This window comes from Triturus cristatus, chromosome 1_2 (genome assembly GCF_964204655.1).
Source record: "Triturus cristatus chromosome 1_2, aTriCri1.1, whole genome shotgun sequence".
In the NCBI taxonomy this organism is placed as follows: Eukaryota; Metazoa; Chordata; class Amphibia; order Caudata; family Salamandridae; genus Triturus; species Triturus cristatus.
In genome coordinates, this window is record NC_140580.1 from 196,426,278 (window position 1) to 196,453,831 (window position 27,554).

The 27,554-nt window shown below is 43.8% G+C and overlaps 1 protein-coding gene across 1 annotated transcript in view; it reads right to left on the bottom strand.

Annotated features, from left to right (window-relative positions):
- SORCS3 (sortilin related VPS10 domain containing receptor 3) overlaps positions 1-27,554 on the bottom strand; it is a 2,496,310-nt gene that overhangs the window by 1,011,750 nt on the left and 1,457,006 nt on the right. The window lies entirely within an intron of this gene.

The following is a 27,554-nucleotide window of genomic DNA, read 5'->3' on the forward strand; positions in this document are numbered from 1 at the left end:
CAGGGCTTTTGGGAGGAGACGACGCGGCTCCCGTGTCCGCTGTATGTTGCTTGGCCTTCTGCTTATGATCAAAAGTCAGTTTGGGCTGCTTTGCATCCTTCGTGCCCCCCATCTCCGACACGCGTGGAGCACGGGGTGCAGGCTGTGGTGGGAAGCACTCCCCGGCGCACCGCGTAGGCCTTTAGGGCCGACAGGCGCAGTGCGAGTCGTCGCAGGAGGGAACTGGGGGTCAGCAGCCCCAATCCACGGTGGGCTGCCCAGTGTCCCTCTGCGACCCCACCAAGTTCCCCCCACGAGCTCCGGCTGGAGGATAAAGCACGGGAAGGGCTCCGGCAGGATCAGGCTGAGGTTGCTAATACGTTGCTGTGCCCGGGAGCGGAGCTCCTGGTATCAGGGCAAGATCGACACCTGTACACCAAACGGCGATCTGCAGGGGTTCAGGGGCACGCCAAGCAGGGGGCTCTCGCAGTGTGGGCTGCAGCGCGCCACGGGTCCGCAGCTCCTCCTCTATCGACCCGGCCGCAACGCAAAATGGCGGCGTCTCGCTTCAGCCCAAGCCCCGACCTTCCCCCGAGCTGTTACCTCCGTCCAATGGCCGCTCCGCTCCCTGCCTCCGGTCACAATGGTCTCCGCGTAGTGGCCGCCGGCAGCTTCCAGCCCCGCGCTAAGAGCGCCAGAGTGGTCTCCTCCCCGCCGATCTCCGTAGGCCAAGTAATCCCCGAGGCTCGGCCAGGTGTCACAGCCGCCACGGGCTCCTCAGCAGCAGGCGGGCTTTGGTATGCGGGCCGGCGTCACCCGCGGCCGCCAGATCTCGGCGCGCAGTCACCGGCGAGCGGCAAGGATTCAGTTGATCGTGCCTCCGGACTGCCGCATCAGTTACCCACGGAAGCCGGGCCCCTCGGTAGCGCTGTGTAGGATATTAAAGGATTAATTCATGTGCAGCCGGCGGAGCTCACTCAAAGAGCGGCCATCTCGCTGCTCGGTTAGCCACGCCCCCAAATATAAGAAATACTTAATGAAGGATTGGACACGCTCATTTCCACAAAGATTGGACAAAGCATATGCAGTTTAGCACTGGTTAGCAGTGGTAAAGTGCCCGAGTCCTAGAGCCAACAAAAACGAATTTAGCAAAAAGAGAAGGAGGAAGTGAAAAAGTTTGGGTTGACCCTGCAGAAAGGGTTGTTTTCAACAGAATGGAAAAGAAACATCCCCAATATCAGGTGATCTGTAGGGAATGGGCCACCTTGTTTGTACAGAGAAAGGTATTTTCCTGTGTACGAAAAAAAAGTTAGCATTGCAACTTTTTGATCTCAAGTGAAACATTGTCCCATGCATAAGTATCCATTATGCAAATTTAGGTAAGCAGATATGCCATATCTTTGTGGTAAATGGGATTTCGCAATGGATTTCCTCGAGAACCTGAGACAGGCACATTTTCACAAGGTTGCGCCTGCAAACGTTTGTGAACTTCAGTAATGTATTCCAAAATAAAAATGAAATCTATGGGAGAAAATTCATATTTCAATCAAGTCAATGATAACATTGATGTTGCTAACAAACTCCTTTACTGCCTTGTGACATACCTTTCATGACTGTCTATAATTTCAGTCTACATTATCAGTCTGTGACTCCACGGTGTCCTACAAACCTGGTAAAACATTTAAACTGTTCAGGGACCTTATGAGTTAGTCACTAACATCACAGTTCTCTCAAATGGCTCTGTTGACTTTGACCCCACAATTCAAGCCTTCAAATGCTGACTCTACCCTTCTACAGCTGGAAAACTACCCTTCACTTCAGCATCCTTCCATTATCCTTACATTTTGACTGATCTTTGTCTGTATAACCTTGCATAGAACATTTTCCATTAGTCCATGCAATATTTCTTCAAGTACCCCTCCTTTGGATTTGTTCCCTCTATTACACAGCCGTGGTCTGTGCAGGTAACAGAGGTGGGGCTGTGGGGATTTCGTGGGATGTTGCAGAGGGAAAATTAAACACCCCTGCTTTTACCTGCACGGACTGTGGCTGCTATTACATGAACCAAGTTCAAGAATTCTATGAATGTATGACGTTACAACGTGTGGTCGTTACCACACGGTAGGTACCAACGCGGTTGTTACAACGACCGCATTGTTACCACGCGTGGCATTACATCACAAGTCGTTTCAACGACTTGCGCTAGGTGGCGCGCTGTACTTAGGAATAGTATAAATTACTATTCCTACTCGAGTTAGCGCAACAGCAGGGAAGGTGTTGGATTTAAAATCCAACACATTCCCTGGTGTTGCACGCCACCTAGCGCAAGTCATTGAAACGACTTGCGATGTAATGCCACGTGTGGTAACAATGCGGTCGTTGTAACGACCGCGTTGTTATCAACCCGCGTGGTATTGCCAGCATTGTAAACGCTGTCTCCCAGAGTTCTACTGCTGTCAAATTGTGTGTTGATATAATCCCTTTATTTTACCAAACTGCTCTATTGCTTTTTCACCCCGACTGTAGTCTTTTCCTCTAACATATACATCCTATGGACAAAGATAGCAATGCACATTCGTGCTCTCTTTCTGGCCATATACCCACTAATATATTGTTAATGTTAGTCACATCTTTTTAAATTTTTCGGACTATCATACGGATGAGTGACATCTTCAGCTAACACCCACGGTAGCCTACCGGTGATTATGGTATGTTATAGAGGAGTTAAACTCTGTGCCTCTCCATTGGTTTTCAACCGATGGTGGAGAGTACCGCTAAACTCCAATTGCATGTTGCAAATGCAATCCTACCCAATGGATCTACTGGCAAATAACCCCTGGTTAACGTGGAGTGAACAGAGCCATGACCACCACAGTTTGGTATACTACCAGCCTTTTGTTGTTTACCAGACAGAATGTTTGGAGAGTTCATCACTGGGCATATATATGGTATGGGCACCACACACCATATTCACTGAAAGTGTCATTGAGGTACCAAGCCTAAATGAATATGGCACTCAACAGAACAGATTTCACACTGCACTCAGGTTTTAGCACCCACTCTGGTGAAGAGTGATGTATTTATTTGGGCAGGTAGTGTTGCATAGAGAAAGAAAAATTCTCTTCCTGATCATTTCTAAAGAATCCAACAACTAGCGGACAAGGCCACAGATTGGCAGAGAGGGTCAGGCTCAGCCACCCACTCCAGCAACGACTCAGGCAAAGTGCATCTCTTAAGCATTCTCTGCCACTGTGGCTACACGAGTGCTTTCAGAGCAAGGGTACAAGGAGAAGCAGCAACTTCTCAGTCCTGAGACCGTCTCCAGGAAATCAACAGATGCTCTATTCTTCTTCTTCATCTGATCTCCTAAATTCACTTGTGTTCTGATGACATGGGGACAGGAAGCTTTTCTCATAGGGCATACTAGCCAGTGATTAGTGACAATTTAAATTCCAATCTTAAAATAAATCCAATACTCAAATCAGACTAACATTTTATCACTTTATGATGGTTTTTGGTAAAACTCACTTCGGAAAGCTTGATTGAGGGGTCTTTCAAAATGGCAACACCCCATGGCCAATGTGTGGAGTTTAGAATTACCATCCGGTGGAGGGGGTGTCATATTTAGATTAACAAACTTCTCCTGAAACCAAGACTGGCTGGTTCAGAGGCCAGTTTCTCTCCCCTGCTGAGAGCAACAATGGGCTGAGTGAGATCACAGAAGTTCCAAAAGACTCCCTGACACAATAGCACTGTTTACTATAAACATTACTTCTGCTAGTGGTTTTCACACCTTATTAATACATCTTAAGCAGCACTAGAAGGAAGAAAGCGTAGCAGACATGACTTAATGACTGCCAAGGCTCTCAAACATGGACTAATAACTCTTATAAAATAATCTTTGGACTGTTTTTTTACAAACGTTTATGCTCACCACTGAATTAGCTTTATTTTAGAGTGACTTCTCTAAAAATGGATTTATAATCACAAGCTTGCATATGTTATCATTTCAATGTAAGAGCATACCAGTGTAAATATTTAGCATATACTAACTTTAGGACATTAGACTCCATGATCTTGCAGGCTTCAAAGCATGGCTTATAGGTGCCTTGATTACTGTAAAATGTAGGCTTTCATTTCTGTGAAAAATGGTTTGTTTTGAAATATTGTCTTCTGCAGCCTTGCTCACAGCAGTTTAAGGCTGCCGTGCCGATTTTGAAGGCATACATTTATTGTCATAGCTGGGAGGTATAGATTCTACACTGGAGCCCTAATTTGTCAGGTACCCTTAATGCCAATAGTATCATTTCAAAACTACTGTACTGTAGACTTACCTACAAGGTAGTCAAGCCAATGGAGTTTATCTGTTTCAATGATTTGTAGGAAGAGTACATACACTGTGGACAGTGTACCAGCATTGCCTTAAATAACAGATATGCGAGGCTTGTAAGCCTTGCTTCACGAGGACAAGGTGTTGAGGGAGGACCTTTGGGATGTGCAGAATTAGCCTTTACAACAGATTGCAGCTGGACCACTCATCTTACATTCTCCTGTAGCTGCTTCAGTAATGACTTACGTTTCTGTTCATTCTGTTAACATTTTAGTCTGTTGTTCCTTTTTTGTTGTCAGATAGAAGGGTAACAAAATTGTGATTTGTTTTGTGAAATTGATGCAATTTTCACGAAATTAAGCATGAGGCAGGATATATGTTTGGCTGGTATCTCGAGTAATATTTTGTCTTTGATGGTAAACCTCCCACAAATAGTCACGAGATTTCAACATGCAACTAGTTTGAATAGAAAAAGCCTTACTTGAGGAGAAAATATCTCTCTGCAAAGTATTTCTACTTGAAAGTTTCTAGATTCCCATAGTCAAATATCACAAAATATGTTGCATTATGAAAAATGGGGAATGTTGGAAAATGGCACTCTCTGAAGGGTCACCCAAAATGTGTTGCCTTTCTCCTCCTCTTTTTCTGAACTTGTTTGGGTTGGGATAGGACTCTGGGCACTTTACAACTGCTGATCAGTGCTAAAGTACACGTGCTTCTCCTATAAACATGGTAACATTTGTGCATACCCAATTGACATATTTAATTTACTTGTAAGTTCCTTGTAAAGTGGTATACCATATGCCCAGGGCCTGTAACCTTAATGCTACTAGTGGACCTGCAGCACTGATTGTGCTACCCACACACGTAGACTTTCAAGCCTGTCTCAGGCCTTCCATTGCTGGCGCTGTGTGTGCAGTTTACTGCCACTTCAAACTGGCATTTAAAACTACTTGCCAAGCCTTAAACTTGTCTTTTTCATTACACACATGTCCCCACTAAGGTAGACCCTAGTTAGCCCATAGGATAGGGCGCTATGCAAGTAAAAGGTAAGACATGTACTGGTAAGTTTTGCATGTCCTGATCAACCCCGGACTGGGTACTCCGCTCCGCCTGCGGAGTTTGCAGAGTTTTACCAACTCTGCGCTCCGTTGGGAACGCAAAGTTGTGGCAAAACTCCGACCTCAGCCGAGGCCTGCCACTTCAAAATAAAAAATAAAAAAACACTTACCTTATCTGCGGGCCACCCTCCTCCTTGCCGCGGTGTCTCCTTCCTTCTGTCGTCCTCCTCCCCGCATCCCCCTACGTATTACGTAATATGCATGGGGAGGAGGCAGATGACGGAAAGAAGGACACCCCGCGCAGAGAGGAGGGAGGCCCGCAGAGAAGCTAAGTGTTTTAAAAAAAAAAAAATTACAAACTTTCCATGGGCCTGGAGTGGAGTGAAGTGTAGTTCCAGAGAGTTTTTTTTAAACTCTGTGGAACTACGCAGAGCACCACTCCACATACTCCGCACCTGGACTCTGCCATCTGTGAGTCCTGCCCCACCAAGTTGTGCCGATCCAGTTCTAGGCTGTTGAAAGGTGATTTCTGCTGTCCAGAACCATCAAAATTGACACAGTGCTGACTTTGCATGGATCAGAACCGAATCATTGTCATTCGGCGCTGATGCAGGAGCGGATCTATGACATTGCCTCAACAGATTTTGTGGCTCGACGATGACAGGCAGCACAGCTGGACGATGACACAGCGCTTGCATCGTAAATGGGTTATTTATTGTCTGCGTGGATCGGAACTGACACATCAAGACTTCAACATCGACTCTTTGCTCCATCTAAGGTACTTTTTCAACGTGACTTGCGTGAGCTCTGTAGCTGGCCTGCCCTCCCCCGCGGTCGGTCTGAACTTTGGATTTTCCCCAGTCCAATGCGACCACAAGTAACCGCTAAGTGCTATTGACTCTAATCACTACTTTTTGATTTATTCTTTAAAAATTCATAACTTCAGTTCTACTCATTAGATTTTTGTCATTTTGTTCTTGTTTTACTAATAGAAATGTGATTATTCCCATCTTTAATCATTTCACCTTTTGCCTGCCTTCGTCGCTGCTGTGCTCGTCATCACTGCAGTACTCACTCCCATTTGTCAGAGGATCGCCGATCACTCAAGGAGGCTGAGAGTCGATTTTGACTGCAACCCACTGCAACCCTTTTAAGAACTCCAGAACTCTTAACATTATGTATGCTGTGACACATTTGAAAATATTGGCGCATAACTACATCTGATGAAGAATTGCTTGGAGCTGAGTTCCAGACTGCATTTCTGGTCCCCGCACTGCCTTTTTTGAGTTCTGGAGTCTTGTTGGTGCTCTGTTGCATGTGAGAAGCTGACCTCGCCGGATTTGGTTTGCCCTTCACTGGCTTACCACTACTGTATCCAGATCCCTGGGGAAGCCAGGGGATTTGGACGTGCGGCAGGGAGGACTGTCCTATGACAGGAACTAGATTCAGGCACGGGCTGGACACTTAAGCAGTTGGTCCTTCTCTAGATATGTGAGTTCCTAAAACAAAGTGTGTTCCTCTCAGCTGAGACATCGGAAATCTTTGCATCTATAATGGTGCAGTTGGTGGAACACTGATGTTGAGGTAAGCCCAAGAGAACTAACCTTTTGATTTGCATGTTGCTCTTTGAAGTTGGGGCACTTTTAATTCGCTATTAGTCATTCTTTTTTTAGACGCTCCTCGATTTTCACTCAGTGGTAATTGACAAAGAGCATTTGGAACTAGGCACCAGCCTTCCTGTGTTGAACGGAAGCGGCTGGTGGTGATCTGGTTAGGTTTGTTCTTCCAAAGGAGCCCTGCAGAGCAATCTCCTATGGCTTATTATCCCTTATCTCACACATTGCATTGCTTGAAATCAAACATCTTCAAAGAGGGACTAAGACAGCACGGAAACTTCAGTCCAGTATGCTGATTCGTATAACAGCCTGTAAGAAAACTAAATGGAACTCCCTTCGGAATAAGGCTACACATGATATCTAAAGAAGAGTTTGAATACAATTTTTTCTTTTTTTTAAAAGTAGGTTGTTGATACCAGGGTTCTAAAGCTGGGGGACTCTTCTGGCAATCCGGATTCAAGAACCATCGCAACTCCCACCCAACCTCTCCCTACTTCGGGGAATAATCACTCAAACTTAGCGGTGGGGGAAGTTTCATGGGAGGCTTCCATCCATCTGGCTGAGGACTCCATACATCACGTCAAGGACTTTACTCCATATATTGATGTTGTCTTAAAAAAACACTCCCTGGAAGATAAAAACATCCCGTCTTCTTCCCCTGGTCAACCACAATCTGAGTTTCTAGGGCTGAAGGTATATAGTAGCACTCCATCAGGATTTTCCTCACTGGGAACCTTGGACCCTCCGGACTTGGAAGCTCTTGTGAATTCATCTTATAATCTACTGGGCAAATATGTGCAAGTCTCTGGGTCTCTTAAACGTCTGGAAAGATTCTTATCTTCCATCCTAGCTCTTCTTGAAAGAACTGTAAATCACTCTGGTCACAACCATGGCACTTTAGCTATGATTCTGAAAGTGATATAAAATTGATGAAGCACCCTTACATCTTTCTGCCCAATCAATGAATAATGAAAGGGGAAATTTCCAGCCATTTGATTTTATATCGCAGGCAAAGCTGGGTACCAAAGGCCGTGAGACATGTGATGTAGCATTAGCGTGTGTGGCAGACATACCTCCCTAACAGCTCCTGGAGATGAAAGACAAATTTAAAAGCTGTGGTTCCCTAACAGGCAAACCTCAAATTCCAAACTCCTCAAGGGGTCCTAGGACACAGAAGAGTAAGGAAAGTGCAAAATGTTTTGTAAAGCCTCTCTTTAACCCGGACTACCTGAATCTAGTAGCACCCCAATCGGTGTACAAGGCTGCCTGCTCAATGCCTGAGGTTTCCCCAATTTTCAGGTTTAAAAAATTGACAAAAATTACCATAGATGAAGTCCTAGATCCACTCAGCCTATATGCAAACCAACAACCATAACAAAACACGTGCAAAAACAGAGAAAAAAGAAACAAAGTATTTAAAAAAAAGGACCCAAATAAATTGCATGTTCAGGATGTCAGTGGGAGCCCCCCAGATGAGGCTCCTGAAATTAACACTCCTAATGAAAGTAGTAAAGGTCTGATGGTCAATGATGCTCACTCTGCGAAACTAGCTGTGTCCTCCCCAGTGCCCTATGCAATTCTTATGGCAGGAGATGTGGTAAAGGTGCCAGAAGCTGTTTCAACCACTATTCCCCCTTCAAAGCTTGTGTAAACCAATCTTAATACAGCTGCAGATCCCTTTTGTGTTGAGTCTTCGTCTGATGTAATCCCCATTGAGGGCAGGGATCTCGTTGTCTCCCGTTATCCTCCGCCAGTAACTAAGAATACATTAAACTTTGTTGCTCTATTTGATCGTGATGTGACTTTGAATCATTCTCATATATTATCATTTTTTGCAGACCTTGAAAATCTAAAGATGCTCCAAAGTAGCGACATAGCCCTTGTAAGGCTACTGCGTGCTTCTTATCAGGGAATAAAACAAGAGTTCTGTTTCATTCTAAATTAGCTGCAAAGTTGATCTTGCAGAATAGTGATTCACTCCAGCCTAGAGGGATTAACGTTATTCCTGTCTTTGGGGTTGCTAAAGATTACAATCAACTCCTTGTTAATACTATTTATTACTCATTAGAGTGTCATCTGGTTACTGATAGGTTATCCGATGAAAATCTAAAGTTCCTGCAGATTTCAGTAGGGGATGGAGGGAAGCAAGTTGTTAATCTTGGTATTCAGGGGTTTAATTTCACACCTCCAGCAATGGAAGATGAACGCTCCAAATGGGTTGGTCGGCTAGTTCATTAAACACTGCCTATACAGCGTGTTTTCTGTTTAAACTGCATAACTAACAATAACTTAACAGTGGTTTCCTGGAATAATGCAGACCTATTGAATATAGCTGAGAAACTGGATTTTTTAAATAGTTTGAAGGCTGGTGTAATCTGCATCCAGGAGTCTTGTTGATCCTCTCACTTCTCCTTGAGTGCTATTATGTACTAAGTGGTAATGCGGTTTCATCAAGGAAAGGGCATGCAAGAAGAGTGCTAACCATTTTGCTAAGCAATATGTTCAAATGGAAATATATAGTCCTGGATTCCTCTAATCTCTTCCACGCCATAAACATTGCCCCTGGTGAGAGTAGGCAGAATTCTATCTTAGTCGTGAATGGGTATACCCCCTTAGGCCCACAATACAATACACTGTTAACTGATCTTTTTTCACTTATAAGTGAGTCTTTGGCCCTGGAAGAAGAGCTCCATCTTGTGCTGGTGGAAGATTTAAATTGCAAAGTCTCAAATCATTCCATTAACCTATTTGCAGACGTTGATAAAGAAGAAGCATTCCATATTCCCCTGATCCTTTTCCCCTCAATAATGAAAACAGATAAGAGAGGGCATTTGCTCCTCAGTCTACTGAGGAAGAATGATGGTATCATTCGTAGAGATAGACTTCCTCTTGACTCACTAACCCAATATACTCACGAATCTCCCATGGAACTCTCCATAATCGGTTACCTTATTGCCTCATTTTCACTTACAATCTCATTTCTAATCTGAAAGTCATAGACACCCCTCTAAGTGATCACATAATATTAGTATTCTCATGGACTGCGCTATGCCCTCAGTAGGATCATGGAAACTTGATGGCTCTAAGTCTCAGCTTAACAAGAAGACAGGGAGAACGCATGGACTCCGGCCAGGATATTTAATGTAAAAAGCTATTTGATAAGACAGTTAATATTATTTGCCGTTGGAAAGAGGATATCTGTGATCACTTCAGTAAATTTATGAAACTGATTATTTCCTCTGGTTTGCGAAGTGATGCCAAAGCCCCTCAAAAATCTCAATGCTGGCCGCTACTCTCCCTAAACAAAGAGATAAATAAACTGATAAGAACTAAATTTGTCTCTTTCTCTAAACAAAAAGCCAGATTATTATCATTTTTTTTAAAGGAGAAGACTCTGTCTAAAGACAAACAAAACAAACGTGAACTTCAGTGAGTTGATTTAAGAGATTCCACTTTTAGAGAAAATGTGCAGAAATTCTGGGAAATCATTGCTGGCTGCAGTGGAACTAGAGCGAATTCTTATCCATTGACCATTAGTGAGGAGAACCCTGCCATTGGCTTTTGTGTTGAAAATATCAACTCCGAGATGACACTGGCAAGTTATCTCCGCCCTTCTTGAGTGAGAGCAAGACTTCAATCAAGGCAATGCTGTCCTCAGGTGAAATGGGTCAGGATGAATTCCTGATCTCTGTCATAAAAAGAGATATAAAACTTTGCTACTGATTCTCTTTCCGTTCTTTGGTCACTGTTTCAGCAATGCCTCCTTCCTGGACCAATAGTGTTCCTGTACCCCCTTTTTAAGAAAGTTGATTACAATTTACCCATTAAATTTCGAAAAATCGCTCTCCTGGATGCTGTAGGTAAAATATTTGACAGATGCCTTTTGGAGCACCTAAACTCTTGGGTTGAGGATAAGATGATCATTCCACTAGAGCAATCCAGTTTTAGGCAAAAGGATTGCACTCTGGACAATATTGCAGCTTTGCAGCTTATTACTGAAAAATGTGACCATTAGGAACTGCCCTGTCTATGCTGCTTTTATTGACTTTCCAACAGCTTTCGATAAAGATTTTTTTTTTTCGATAAAGTTATTCAGCCAACCCTGTGGAAAAAACTACCAAATTTTGGAATGCCTATCATTTTATTACGCTTAATAATTGCCCTTTATTCTTTCACCTGGTGCCAGATATTGTTAGGTGGGGATTCCAACATAAAACGGTTTGAAACAAGGGTGTAAGTTAGCGCCACTACTCTTTTCCCTTTACATAACAGATCTACTCAGTTCTCTAGCTAAACGTGTGGATTTTCCTCCCTGCATTGGAGGACACTCAGTGACCTGCTTGTTATATGTATATGACACCGTGGTCCTAGAACTAATCCCCAAAGGTTTAGGCAACTTGCAACAGTATGCCGGTGAACCACTTTTTGAAAATTAACTCCGTAAAAAGTAAGGTGTTATGTTTCCGGGGGAAGAGAGTCCACCCCCTCCAAATTATTCATGGCATCTAGGTGAACAAAAATGATGTTGTTAAATCCTATACCTTCCTAGGCATAGTGATGAGCAGTTCACTAAATGATTCAGAGCATATGCATAATACTGTCTGTAAAGCACAATCACAGGCCAGGGGGTTTAGCTCCTTCTATAAGGCCATGAGGCGGACATATTTCTCTCATCTTTTGTCTGTGTATCGAGTTAACATCAGGGCCGGACTGGGAACAGAAACTGGTCCTGGCAAACTGCTTGGCAGGCCCCCCCATGAGGGGAGTGCAACAAAGTTTTTTGTTAGGGCCGATTTCTGACGATTTTATTACTGGGGGTCGATACTGCCTGCCCCCGCTAACAAAAATGGCCCCCAGGGTCCCAAAACCGCCCCCACCATGGCGGCCCACTGGGAAACACCTGGTTCCCGCTACAGCCAGTCCGGCCTTGGTTAACTTCCCACCCACTCTTCTTTATACTGTTGCACTAATTGCTGTGGCAGATTTAAGTACAGTCTCATCCCTGTCGATTGCACAGCTTAAAGATTTTCTTAAGTAGGCCACTTCTAAGTTAAGTTTCCGTTTGGATCTGCAGCTTTATAAAAACAAGACAAACTCTGATTTAATAATGAATTATTTTATTATGAATGAATCACATCAGTATGTGCCATGGAATATGAATCATGGGGTTAGACGTCTCTGGGCACTAATCCGTTTAAATATTGTTCCATTAAATGTCTTAAGGGCAAAATGGCATGATACATCAAGCACGTCACTTTTGTAAGCATGGATGTCAGGATTTGAAACATGATTTATTTATATGTCCTGCCTTATTATATCGTCGTGAGTGGCTGAGACCTCTCTTTTGAGATTTTCAGCACATATGACTACTGAGGCTATGCATTTATTGCTCAACTCACCAAATGAAATGTTTTTTTCCACGTTTTTAACCTTTTTATGTGTTTTTTGCTGTTGTACTGATTGAAATTAATGTTGTTTTTAGGGTGCGTTCCGTTTTTTCTTTTTGGAATTTATTTTGCCCCCCGTCTGTGTATTGTCCTTCTTTGCACTACATGTGGATCTCCTAGGAGCTTACAAATCCTACTCGTTATTAAATGTTTCTTACCTGAGTTCTTTTACTATCTTAAAGGTCTCTTAAATTTGTGTTGAAGTTTTGGATAAAATCTTATGCTCTTAAATCATGAAATTGCATGTACACTGGTGGGTTATTTATTTTATAAAGTTACTGTTCATGGTATTAATTATTTTATGATGTTACCATCCATGGCATTACCTTTATGTCCTATTATGTATGAGCTGCATTTTCTTCATGTGACCCTCATTGGAGTTCCAAATCATAAATAAATACACTTTTATAAAAATATTATCTATTTTTCTATCCTTGTGTAGAGTATTTTTGTGGTTTTTTCATTGTGTTAGTTTGTGTGTGTGTTGCACAAATACTTTACACATTGCCTCTTTAGACAAGCCTGACTGCCCTGTGCCAAGCTACCAGAGGTCGAGCACAGGTTATCTTTTAGTGTGTATCTAGGTTACTCAGACTATCTAGGTTACTCAGACTAGAGTGGTGGTTCCTCCTTGTACAGGGTGCATACTCTGACAACCAGAAACAACAGTTCTAATAGGGAACATTTCACATAGCATGACATTTGGGAATTAAGCAAGATTATACCAGAAAATAAATTGGTATATGCTTTCTGTTGGTGTGTTGTTTTCTTTCTGCAGTTTTTCAAATGTTTTGTTCCATCCTTGTTTTGACCAGCATTGGGATTCCTACCCACAAGATGCCACTGAAGACTGTATGCTCGAAACATACATAAATAAATAACAACAACAATAATAGTAATATTAATAATAACAACCACATTTTAGAGGGAGAGGTAGAACCATAGTTGCTATCAAGATCTGGTCTCTTATTGGGTATGGGTTAGACAATTGACACCAGAAAGTTCTACATTTTTGACGCTTAATGGATCTTTCCATTGTGTTCTGCACCCAATTTGTGCATATACACTACAAAAAATACTGAGGGGCAGATTTACAAGCCCCATGCGCCACATTTACGCCGTCATTGCGTCACTTTTGTGAAGCAGCGGCGGCGTAAACCATGTGCCACGTTGCGCCTTATTTACAACGTGACGCATCTAGGGAGATGGGCCACATGAAACATGCGTCAGTTTTCATGTAGGTGTTCCTGCGCAGGGTAGGCTTTCCCTTGCAGGAACGCCTCGTAAAAGTGACGCAGTGAAATCTACAAGATTTCACTGAATCACTTTCCCGAGGCCGCTGCGACAAATCTATACGCCTGCTTGAGGCAGGCGTAAGGAGTGGCACACCACGTTAGGTATGGCGGCCCCTGTGCATTGCTGGAGCCGCATCGTGCTTGCGACACGACTCCAGCAATGCGCCGCCCTTACGCCACAGGATGCGACACGCATTACCTTATCCTTGCGCCACGGTGCGCCGCATTCTAAATGCGCCACATTCCCGGTGGCGCAAGGAGATAATTGCATGTCGCATCTTTTCTGGCGCATCCCTGCTGATTTGCAGAGATGCGCCAGAACTGGTAAATCTGCCCCTGAGTTTGCAGGTTTCCCAATTAAAGTAATACTTTCCTGGTTGTGAAAACAAGAGAAAAAATGATGGCTGTGCTAATGCATATTTCTGCTAAACTTACCCCTGCTGATTGTAGCCCTAAGGATAACGGCAGAATACTTAAACATATTAGCGCTCCATGAACTCCACAACCTGCATCAATTTCCATTCACATTCCTGTGAAGTTTTGAAAATTCCCAAAATGTTTAAAGTGTACTCGAACTATTGAAGCAAGCTATCCACAAATAGATTCCCAACGTTCTCAAAAATGTTTGTGAATCGGACCCACATTTCTTTTCCAGTGCAGGCATCGATTCATTAATCCGACAGAGCAAAGTTAGAGGCCGACCATAAAATCGCTGTCAAATGATTTCACACAACATTCCAATACAATGCATGGAGGGATATTCATCAAAGGCTGGATGGGCGACTGTGGAGCGCAGAGCTGCCTTTGGGCAGTCTATTAGCGCTCAGAGAGCTAGATGGCTGAAAATCAATTTGAAACGAGCGCCTTAGCTAATTGTTTACGGATTAGCTTGAAACAAAGAATGCTAAAGCTATGTGAAGGCGGCATTATAAAGTGGAACTGTATATAGCAAGCCGAGCCATTAATTCAGAGCACAAAACGGAACTAGATTTAACACAAAAATCGGAGTACTAGTTGCTGCTGAAGTCAAAGTAAAATTAAATTTGCTGCAGGCGAAGGCACAAGCTCGCTGTTGCTATTGGTGGATTTTTTCCCATTGATTCTACTCATCATATATTCCAGAGACAGCAGTTCCCCTGTTTTCTCTTGGAGGGCAATGCGTCTATTTTGCATAATTATTTATATTAAAAAAACTCGTCTTCGCTCACACTGGCACAAAGACATTTTTTTTAATAGAAGTGGAACTTATAGGAATGTTTGAGAGTACAATAAAGGTCACCTAGTACCACCACAGAAACTGTTTTGCAGGAAGAACATATAAAATACTTTTGAGCCCAAAAGTTTAATAATCTGCAGTAATTACTCAAATTTTGCAGCATAAAGCGAATACCTTGAGCTATAACACCTTTCGGTGCGCATAAACAATTCCAGAACAATTAGTTTGCAAATTCCGCTGGAGGGAATTTCCTCTTTTTCACATTTTGAAAAATCTATTAATATGTGAATACAATTAACCAAAATGCTCTCGGTTAACTCTCTGGCTACTAAAAGCCGCAATGCACATTTTAACTATCATTTTTTTTCCAAAATGTTCAATTTTTCTGCACCCTCCCAATAACAACCATGGACACCGTTTTATTTCTCTTAGACACCATGACAAAGGTGTTCATTTTTAAGCATTTTGTTTAAAGGAGACATTCACTGAAATGGCAACAGGTGTTGTCCAAAGCAATAGGTTTGGCCTTTTTGCTAATCCTATAGGGTAAGGTGGGAGGGGTAAGTTGAGAGGAGTAGGGTAAGGTGAGAGAGGTGGGGTGGGGTAAAGTGGGAGGGGTAGGGTATGGGTGGGTGTTTTTTTGTGTGTGTGTGTTTCCAACGATGTGGAAACTGGATATAAGGCCTGTCTACTGAAGAGAAGGTATTAGTGTTATGAAATATGAAATTTAGGTTTGCATTGTAAATGGCGAACTCAATGCATGGACAGTACAATATCGCAAAGCAGAAAATTTTAATAAACGGCTTATACTTTTGTTGGACATTTTAGAAAGCCTTTGTGTTCATGTGCTTTAACTTTGTAAGCAAGAAATCCAAAATCCACATACAGGCAATTGCTAAAAGTGAATGACTCCAAGTCTTCATGATTAGATAAGGCACCCAGACAGCAGCACTTCCTCAACAAAAATCCATAACCCAGCAATTAAAATGTAGTCATGTCTGCAAAGTAAATACATAAAGAACGCTAATGTTTTTTATTACAAACTACAAATCATGTCGCATTTGCAGCCTAACAAATGGACTAATTTTTGTCCCATTACAAAAGTGTTGGGAACACAAACGGGAAAAAAAAACAACTTTGAAATGCTATGGTCTTGAGAAATTGCCAATTCACACAATGCTAAATTGTGAAAACTCCAGAAAGCCACTGGTTGAAGGAGGCTCACCCAAAGCCCACTCTCTCTCTGTACTTCTTGTACTTTTTTGAAGAATTGTTGACATGAGGTCATACAAACAGCCAGCATAACAGAATTTCTTCTTACATGCCCCCAAGCAAATAAAGATTCCAGAACAAATCTTGGTGTAGGTGGTTTCCATTGAGTTGGTGAACTACTAAGTTATCATTAACTGGACAGCAGGTTAAAAAAGCATTCACTAACCACACACAAAGCAAAAATCTGCACTGTATTACTGATAAAACATTACCATTTACCAACAACAGAAATAACACTGCAATTTTCACTTACCCACTGAAAAGTCTGGTGGCCTTTTCCTGTCTCCCCAGTGCAGCGAGTGTGGGATGTGACAAGAATGCCAGGCAAGTGCTTTACTGTGCTTCAGAAACATTTATTTTTAGGTCTTGCCTGACCCAGTGCATGTGCAGGTCTGGCGAGACTTTTTGTGAGGGTTTTAAAAAATGCTACCATGGCCAGCCTAGAGCTACAGTACATGTGCGCGGGCGCGCGTCTAGGAGCAGAGGCTGGCAAACGTCGTCATGCTCATTAAGTGCCCGCGATCACTTTCACTTTCAATACAAAAAACAATGGTCCTAACTCAATTATTACCAAAATACAATAATCACATCCAATTACGTTGTTTCAAAGTTTAGAGCTAAATGGCAAATGAATTCAGGATAGCTCAAAATATTCAATATAACATTCCGACATGAAACGATGCAACATCCAAAACTTAATTCATCGTATATTTATTTACAAAAAACCATAGATTATATAAGATTTGACACATGGTTGCTCCAAAAGGAACATGCATAGAACAGGAGTGATAAGGAGTGAGTGTGTAGAAAAGTAGATTTGAAGGACAGAAGAACAATTATTAAAAACCTTTACAAAGTGCACGGTTATAATTCACCGTTTGAAATGTCCTGGTCACGTTCAGAAATATCATCAATGAGTTTACGTATTTCATGCACAGAATTTAATTCAATTTGTAGCACGTTTGAGGGATTGCGTGTACCAGGCTTAACAACAAGAGAGATGTCGACGTTTCGACCCGTCTTGGGGTACAGAGGTATTTTGAGACCTTGACCATGCGGGTCTTCTTCAGGACAACAGGGGGGATAGGAGCAACCTGGCGTGGTCCTTGACTCGACTCTGTATCTAAAATAAGGAATTCAGTGATAAGGATGTTGCATTGATAGTGTAATAGAACACCAGCAAAAAGGGGGGGGGGATTGTGAGCTTACCTAATGTATATCCAGGCGATAGTTAACCATAGATAACGTATCCCGGTCAATCAATTACCATGTGTACAGTCCTGTCAGGTATATTTACACAGGCTGTCGTGCTGAAAGTAAGCAAATTAAAATAGGTTTAATGGCCGGTTCGGGGGTCTACTCGCCCTCCCTTCGAGGACATGAATCTGATGTGTGTTAAAATTACCTGCAGTCGTAGCATCAATCAATCCTGCAGTGTTTCGGGCTTTCTATTTAAAGGATGGGAACGGAATTCATTTGTGCATCTCGTTTCCAGCCGAATGGCGCGCTGTAAGGAAACCGAGTGAAAAGTATATATAATGGGCCCATAACGGTTCGTACCAAAATTCTGGAGAGGGTCCCAGCAGAATTCATACCTGCGTCCAACTAAGTCCGTGCTTCCCGTGGCGTCTTTACCGAGAGAGGCGGGAGCGCGTCTGCTCTAAGTATATAGAAACAACGAGCCAACCGTTCACGTAGTGACGGTGCGTCGGTCACTGTCAGGGTGGAAAGACTCACCGGAGTCATGGATTGTAGTTCGGTCAGGGTGTGCGGAACCGATCTGTAGTCCCTGGAGATCATGTGGGATGATGTTCAATGTGTGAATTGATCATGTGCAAATAAAGGCACAATACACAGTCTAGGGGTACCTACGGATACACGTAATTCGTGCTCATTTTACAATTAGTGACTTAGAACAACAAATTACCATACACAATGTGCTGAAGTTCAGGAATTGGAACAGTTCCAAAGCACATAGGACATTCTCGTGGTTTCTTTAGAATACAATGAATGAATGATCTCACACCAATAACTAAAACATATCTCGAATATATGTCATGTCAATGAATGATTACAGAAAAAACGAACAAACATAATAAACAATAACACACGTACATATATACATACAATTGGGAGGTCCATAGGCAGTCAATACATAGGTCTGGTGATCCAGTGTTAACCAATAGGAGCCAAAAACAATAGAAAGATTTACCTCAGGGGAGAACAATTACGCGCAACAGGCCCAATTAGCCATTGCTCATAATGGAAATCTGTCTGTTAATCTCCTCCTTATCATTCAACCCAGTGTTGATCGTATTTAAGGAATGTATCCATCTGCATTCCCTCCTATTTAGTATCATGCTGAAATCCCCTCCCCTGGGATTGGGCTTGATCTTTTCAATAACCCACCATTTCAAACTTTCAGCAGTATGACCAAAATTCGTGAAATGGTCGACCAAGGGGGCTCCTGCTGTTTTGCAACGTATGCGGCTACAATGCTGAAGAATACGACACTTAACTTTTTGAGTCGTCTGTCCCACATACATAAAGTCACAAGGGCAAACGATTGCATATATGACTCCAGAGGAGTTACAATTACTGAAGCCCTTCAATGTATGTACCTGTTCGTTGTGTGTAAATTCACTGATTTCTTTGGTCAAGGGACAGGCTTTACAGGATCCACACTTATGGTGTCCCGCAATCGCCGGGATACCCCATAAGGTGGTCTGGCCGGTATTCTGAGCCACGGGTAGTAGGGATTTAACCACGTGGTCTCTCACATTTTTGCCTTTCTTGAATGCATGTAGTGGTGTTGGTATGTTGCCCAATTCATCTGACACTAGGTGCCAATGTTTATTAATTATCTTTTTGATCTCATTGCTCTTAGTGCTAAACGTTGTTACACACACCAGCCGTTCTTCCTTGAGATTTTTATTGGGTTTTGGAGTCAAGAGCAATTCCCTGTGATTATGCCAAGCCCGTTTCCGGGCTTTTTTAAGGAGTCGAATGGGATAGCCACGATCAATCAACCGTGCTAGAAGTCCAGCAGACTCATCAAAAAAGTCCTCCTTTTTGGAACAATTCGTACGTAACCTCAGGAACTGTCCGAATGGTAAGTTATCCCTGAGGTTACGAGGATGGTGACTGGAATAACGTAGGAGAGTGTTCCTTTCACTACTCTTTCTGTAGAGGCTAGTGTGGAGTTTGCCCAGCTCAGATTTTATCAAAATGTCAAGAAAATTGATGGTATCTCTATTGAATTCAATAGTGAATTGTATGTCACTTGAACATTGATTGATTCCCCGCCTGTGCGGGAGAATCAATCAGTGGGCGGAGTCGCGATGAGCTCAGCTCGTCCTGAGCACAGCTCCACTGTGCCTCATGACGAGCTGGGCTCGTCACGAGCACAGCGCTCCCGCTGCCGCCCCCCGCGGGTTAAGGGACTTCTCAAACATCAATATCCTGTTTGACATCATTGCCTTCTATGTACAGTTGCTGTCCAACAAGACACCCAAATAAGAAAAAGATGTTGCCTCAGTTGCTTTAATATTATTAATAAAATGAGCAGATCTTTTCTTGGGTCTCGCCCCACAAATCAAAGATTTGTAACTCACATTTTCTTGCTTGTTATTAGCTTGCTTTATTTGTTTTAGACTGTTCAGGTTCAGTTTGTTTCTCCGTAGGAGCAAAGTCTTTTCGCACTACCTCTCCTTGTATTCTTCCACAAGTGCTTCTCTCTGTAAACAGTCCTGTAAATCTTGTACTTACCTTGTTACATTTGCTGCACATTCAAAGACAAAGGTCAAATGTCAGGCTCTGCCTCAGAGGAAGCTACTTTCTCTGGCTTCAAACTGGGAGAATTTTTGTGATAATCTTGAGGGATACTGGGGGTAGGAAAGGTTTTTTTTCTAGCACACATCAGCATTTAAACGAAATGTTAAAGTATTTCAGAATATGTCAAAATTAACAAAGCACAAATAAAGCACATTTATTGTTAACTTTGAAGTGTGTTGGAAACAAATACTTTAATATGATCAAAACAAATCAATACACCAGGTGATGCCAATTTCACACATTATCATTTGTGCACTGTATAGTTATATTAGTAAAACTGTATGTGTGTGTAAACGTAATAGTCATTTCAATGGAAAATGAGTTGTCTTTAATGACAGTGTGCTACCACACTATGCATACTTCACTCTACACCGCTCCACTCTACTCTGCACCACTCCATGCCACTGCACTCTACTCTGTACCACTACACTTTACACCACCCCACTGCACTCTGCGCCCTTGTACTCGACTCCACTCTGCACCGCTTCCCTCTACACCACTGCACTCTATGTCTCTCTTCTCTACCCTACACCACTCTCCTCTATGCCAATGCACTCTATGCCATTCTACTCTCCACCACTCCAGTCCGGGTCACTCCACTCTACTCTGAACAACTCCACTTTATGCCAATTCACTGCATGCCACTCTAGTCTACTCTGCACCAAGGCACTCAATGCCACTGCACTCTACACCACTTTATGCCATTACTCTAAGCCACTCAACTCTACTCCACTGTACTCTACCCTGCAACACTCCACTCCACACCACTGCACTCTACCCTGCACCACTCCACTCTATGCCACTTCACTCTACCCTGAAACAATCTACTCTATGCCACTGCATGCTATGACACTGCACTCTATGCCACTCTACTCTAAACCACTGCACTCTTCACGCCTGCACTCTATGCCAATGCACTTCATGCCACTGCACTCTACTCTGTACCACTGTAGTCTATGCCACTGCTCTCTACTCTATGCCACTGCACTCTATGCCAATGTATTCTCTGCCACTCTGCAACTCTGCACTCTGCGACAATCTGCTCGGCAACACTTGACTCTCTGCCACTGAACTCTACACCACTCTGCACTACTGCACTTTACACCACTGCACTCTGCAGCACTCCACCCTACACCACTCCACTCTACGCCACTATACCCTACTCTGAACCACTCTACACCACTGCACTTTATACCACTTTACTCTGCACCACTGTACAATACTGCACTCTATGCCACTCTACTCTATGTGAGTCTACTCCACCCTGCACCAATGCACTGTACACCTCTGCACTCTACTATGCACCACTCTAATCTACCCCACCGTATTCTTTGATGCCACATGTTCGCCACTGAATTCTATACCACTGCACTCTATGCCACTGCACTCTGTGCCAATATACTCTGCAACACTCTACGGCAATGCACTCTTCATCAGTCCGCTCTGCTCTATGCCACTCCACTGTACGCCACTGCACTCTACTATACTCTGTACCACTCTACTGTGCACCACTGCACTCTATGCCATTATACTCTTCACCACTGCACCCTACTCTGTACCACTGTACTCAACGTCACTGCACTCTACGAAACTCTACTCTACACCAGTCCACGCTAAGCCACTGCACTCTCCTCCAATGCACTCTAATTCACTCTACACCACTGCACTGTATGACTTTCTACTCTGTAATAGTGCACTCTACGCCACTGAACTCTACAAACTATACTCTGCAAAAATGCATTCCATGCCAATGCACTGTACACCACTCTACTTTGCATCACTGCACTCTGCAGCACTCCACTCAATGCCACTGCACTCTATGTCACTGCACTCTACAGGACTAAACTCTACTCTGCCCCACTCTACTCTGCTCCACTCTATGCCACTCTACATCGCTGCACTCCATGCCACTGTACTTTATGCCACTCTACTTTACTCTGCATTACTTCACTCTGCACCACTGCACTCTATGCCACTGCACTCTATTATGCAACACTCTAACCTACACCACTGCTTTCTATGATGCTGCATTGTAAGCCGCTGCATTCTGTCCTGCTGCACTCTGAACCACTATACTCTGTAACACTCTACGCCAATGCACTCTACACCAGTCCCTCTAGTCCACGCCACTCCACTGTATGCCAATATACGCAACTCCACTCTATGCCACTCCAATGCACGGCACTCTATGCCACTCCACTCAATGACACTTTGATCCACTCTTTGCCATTTAACTCTATGACACTCCACACCACTCTCCTCTATGCCACTAACCTTTAGCCATGCTAAACAGCAGCCACGCTGATGTAAAACATTGCTAAAACACATTGGCTAAGCCAATAGCACTTGCATATGCGAGACCTATTGGCTTTGCCAATGATTCTCTTTTACTGCAATAGGCAGTAAACGCATTCACAACAATGAAGACAGAGGTCAACAACAGCTTGCCACCAAGGCAGCGTTAGTGAATAACTACCCAAGTTTGTTTCCTTTTACATCTAGGACTATAATTGTGAAATATGTTGGTAGGATTCATCTCCGCTCCTCAAAAGTCTTGAGCAAGAGCAGTTATTGATGGAGGACCACTCCACAGTTCAGCTCTATGAAGTCCTGACCAAGATTTGTAGGAGGCCAACAAGCAGCGGTTTATTTGTGAGGGCGAGGGCGCGTCGCCCCCTGCCCGCTGCAGCGGCATTAAACATAAAAAATAAAATGGGAATGAAATGATTTCATTGGCATTTTATTTTTCACGTTTAGCACTTAGTAGCCTCCAGTCTGGATAAATAGGGGCTTGTTCTCCTCTGCTGCCGATTGGGAGCATAGAGGACTGGAGGAGCAAGATGGACCTTCCAAAGTATGCATGTCAGGTTCGCCGGCTCCCTTGAGCAGGTCAAAGTGACAAGCCCACTTTGCAGCTCTCCACTCTGCTGTCTTAGACAGTTGTGTGAAGACCAACCACAGGCGTAAGGGGCTTGAAGGAGCATCCATTCAGGATGCTCCATCCAATCTTGCCGCTGCACTCCTGCTGGTGAGAATAGTGCCAGGATAAATCAGTGGAATTTCCTGGAGGCTGGAGCCTGCTGGGCCGACAAAGGATAGACCGAGGAAATGTCGGACGTGCAGCAGGCAAGGCAAGTGACTTTATTTGTAATTATTTGCACTCACCTTGCCTGCAGTCATGCACCTACCCACCGACCACTTAGTTGCCCGCCTGCCCCCGGTGCATATACGTGCCAGCCGCCCCTGAGGCCAATTTCAGTTAGACACTTGTCATGTGGTCCCCCTCCAGTGAACTGATTGACACTTGTCCAATTTACCTTCTATGAAAGCCTTGTGGCATATAGAGGCACTTATCCTGTTCAATTGTGTTGAGGAAATTAGGGTACAAGAAAATCAAGAAAATGAAAGATGGACTACAATGTACAATACATCCAGATTTAAAAAACAGAGAAAGAGGTTAATTAAAAGAGGTTTTTGAAGCAGAACTCACATTTTAGTATGAACCAAGTACATCTGTAAGTCTATGTAGCAATGTACGAAGCAGTTCACCGAAGCCATCTCCTGAGTTGCATTGAATCTCTGTTGTATACAGTCAGCTCCCACTCAGACATTCATCATACCTGTTGGATGTGGCCCTTTTTGGCTAGTTCCCTGAACTTTTTGCTTTCCCCCTAGACCTTTTTTCTGACATGGTGTTGCCAACATCGATGCTTTGGGCACTTTGCCACTGTTGATCAGTGTCAAAGTGTAAGTGCTCCCTGCATAAAGTGTAATGATAATTTTTTTTTTTTTTTGCAGGGTTTTATATAGCACGAACTTGACCCGAATCCAATTGGGTATCAGAGCGCTTTACATAGCACCATTTACATAACATGAGGACACACATTCATTTTTTAGGTCTCGCCTGAGCCAGCGCTTTAGCGCTGCTCTGGCGAGAGCTATAGAAAACGGGGATTTGGAAGTGCAAACGAGTGCTTTTCAGGCCCCCAACTACAGTGCATGTGCGCCGGGCGCGCGCACCATTTGGCAGCCTGCGTGTACATTTCGCGGGCGCTTTGATGTTCTCAGTGAGCCGCGCGGCCACTGAGAACATCAAAGCGCCCGCGAAAGTGCTCACCATATGCCAGCCTTCCCTGTGTTGGAGCTTTAAACAACTATAGTGACATCCTGTGTGACTGCAGTTAAATAACAGGCTATTTGGCAAGCTTTTGAGTCCTGCTGAAGCATTCAAATGCCAAGAAATCTTAGTGCACTGGTCCTCCTATTCAGGCCTGGACTCGTTTCAGTTTACACTTCGCTCAGTTCATTGCTTCCACACAGGCTGCATTGGTCCATTTTAAAGATGCCTGCTCTGAAATGTACGTGTGGTTTGTGCTTGGACGTTCTCCATTATCACTTCAGCTTTAAAATGGTTGGCTGCTGTTCTTCTTTCTTTTCCATGCAGTGTTCCAGTCTCTGCAGCCATTAGACTGTATGTCCTGCAGCACAGGGAACAGAACAGTTTTCTCTTGCGTGGTTATGAGGTTTTCCGCCTCTGCCCTCTTTCAAGGTTACCTGACCTGGTAGCGCATTGAAGAGTACATACAGCACACAAGTCCAACGCCCTAGGACAGTTTTCGATTAAAGCCTTCTGATTTATAGAAAGTTCTTTTTCAATTACCAAAATAACTTTATTTTTCCTTTCGTACCCCAGAGCTGATCATAAAGCTTCTCTTATGACTTTTAGTATATATACATTCAGTATATATGAAATATTAATGATCTAAAATGACGAAACTGACAATATCAATTTCTGAAGATTTTCTTAAGCAAAAGCAAGAAGACCAACAAAAGGATTTAGAAATGCAGATGTGCCTTAACCATGTGTACTGCTGATATCAAGAAAATCCTGTGCTTGAATGAAGCAAATGCTGAGATTATTGTGCTTCCATCCCCTTTGAGCAGCCACAGACCCATGGAAGCCCACTCTGTACACCTACAAAGAAACCAGCATTTGGCTGCCAACTTCTTGGTTTTCCCAATTGTTGTTTTCTTATTTTTTTTTGTAAACATTTACTACAAAAACAATTTTGTGTCTTCAAAAAGCACAATAAAACAAGTGGCTAAGCTATATGTCTGCGCAAACTAGTGTGTTCCTATTTTTAAAAGTTAAAAAAAGTCTTTATACACAGTGTTCTAAGGAGATGACATGGCCATCACACTCCAACACAGGGAAGCATCGCTCCCCACAATAATGTATAATACTCCAGAGCTCCGTAGTGTGAAGTAACAAAGAATTCAAATTCATTCCAAATATAGTCCTTATAATTTTCTTTATTTTCGTCTTCTTTTAGGCATCCAACAAACGTTTCAATTCTGTAGCCAACACGTGTTTTGTAATTAAGGTGCATCAACCAATGATTTCCTCAGGGCTACAACAATAAATTAACAAGCATTGGCATAGCCAATAGTTCTCGCTTTTGGGACCTTATAAGTATTTAGTTATGCAACTGTTGCATAGTTAAACACTTATAAGGTCCCAAAAGCGAGACCTATTGGCTATGCCAATGCTTGTTTTGTTAGGCTTGGGGAGATTAAGTGATTTGCCCAGAATCACAGGATGTTCAGCGTCATTACCGAGACTCGAACCCAGTTCCCCAGGTCCGAGGTCGAGCGCCCTAACCATTAGGCCAACTCCTCTCCCCTCTCTCTGGTTGTCCATGATTGGTATGTTTGCCTTACTAGTAAAGTCCCTGGTAAACTGCACTATGTGTGCCAGGGCTGGTAATGCAAATGCTACTAGTGGGCCTGCAGCACTCATTGTGCCACCCACACAAGTAGCCTTAAAGAGAGAACTCAGGCCTGCCACTGCAGTGCCTGTGCGCAGTTTGGTAAACTGCCATGTTGTCCTGACAAGTGCACCCACTTGCCAGGCCTCATGCTTTCTATGCACATCAGACACCCCTATGGTGAGTCTAGGGTACCCCCCTGGGTAGGGTGCAGTGTATGTGAAAGGTAGGACAGATACTAAGGTGTGTACCATGTCCTAACAGTGAAATACTCTCCATTTCGTTTTTCACGGTTAAAAGGCCATCTTGCCCATAGGACAGAAGGGGGAAGGCTGTGCATTATGTTTCCAACCTATCTTCCCAAAGGCTTAAAATGGAGAGGTGAAATTTAGTGTGCCTGAACTCACAATTTAATAACACATGTTTTTGTGAAGGTGGTTTTTGAATTGCGTGTTTAGAAACCACTCTTTTAGAAGTGGCTGGGTTTTTGTGTTTTAACATTTCTGTGTGTCTCTGCCAGGTTGTGGATTGACTCTCTGGATTTGAGTGTGATAGGCTCTGGGGAATGTCTTGATCCAGGGGAGGAGGTGAGACAGCAATAGGCTGACCTGCATCTGGAGTGTAGGGGGGAGGAATAGCCCTGTAGGTGAAGAGGCCTGGGTTGCTGCCATAAAACAATGGCTCCATCTCCAGCTGAGTGATTAAAGATCCAGACCCCCACTATCAAAGGCAGAAGGTGTCACTGGCAGGGAGACACCCAGAACTGGTTTGGACAGGGGACAGTAACCCCTGAACACAAAGACTTCAAAGACATTTAGGGGTATAACTATGAGAGCTGAAACCCCTGGACTTTGGAATGGAATGGATTGGAACTGTTCAAGACTGTAAAGGATTGAACCAACTTCGTGGTCAAGAGGAACCTCTGCCATGGATAGACTGAAGGAAAGGACTGACCCTTGCTATGTGTTCTGGGGCTGGCCTGCAGTTTGCTGATTTAACCAAGGAGAGGCTAAAGGGACTTTGCTGTGTGCTGTGTCCCCCTGCTTGAAATGACTTTGCTGTGCTGTGTCCTAAAGTAACTTAACCCCAAGGGCCTGAGGTGAGCTGACTCCCTGTTGTGGAAACTCAGAAACACAAAAGTTTCCAGAAGTGTCGCAGCGACGCTGTGTGCATGTGCTTTGTGCAGCCTGAGACCTTCGTAAGAAGTGCCCTGTGATCGTGGGCACCTGGAGTCCAAGCGAGTCTCAGCAATGCTGTGTGCGTGTGCTTTTTGCAGCCTCAGCCCTTCGTGAGGATTGTCCTGTGATCGTTTGCACCTGGGTCCAACTGAGTCTCAGCAACGCAGTGTGCGTGTGCTTTTTGCAGCCTGAGACCCTCGTAAGAATTGCCCTGTGATCGTGGGCACCAGGAGTACAAGTGAGTCTCAGTGACGCTGTGTGCGTGTGCTTTTTGCAGCCTGAGACCTTAGTGAGGATTGCCCTGGGATCGTGTGCACCCGGAGCTCAAGTGAGTCTCTGCGATGCTGTGTGCGTGTGCTTTGTGCAGCCTGAGACCTTCGTGAGGATTGCCCTGTGATGGGGCACATTCGAAGCTCAAGGGAGTCTCAGTGATGCTGTGTGCATGTGCCCTATTTCAACCTGAGATCTTCGTTATCGCCATCGGCCCGGACCGGCATCTCCAGGGGGGCTGTGCCGCTGGCCCAAGCCCGCCATTGCCAGAAGCAGGACCTCTTACCA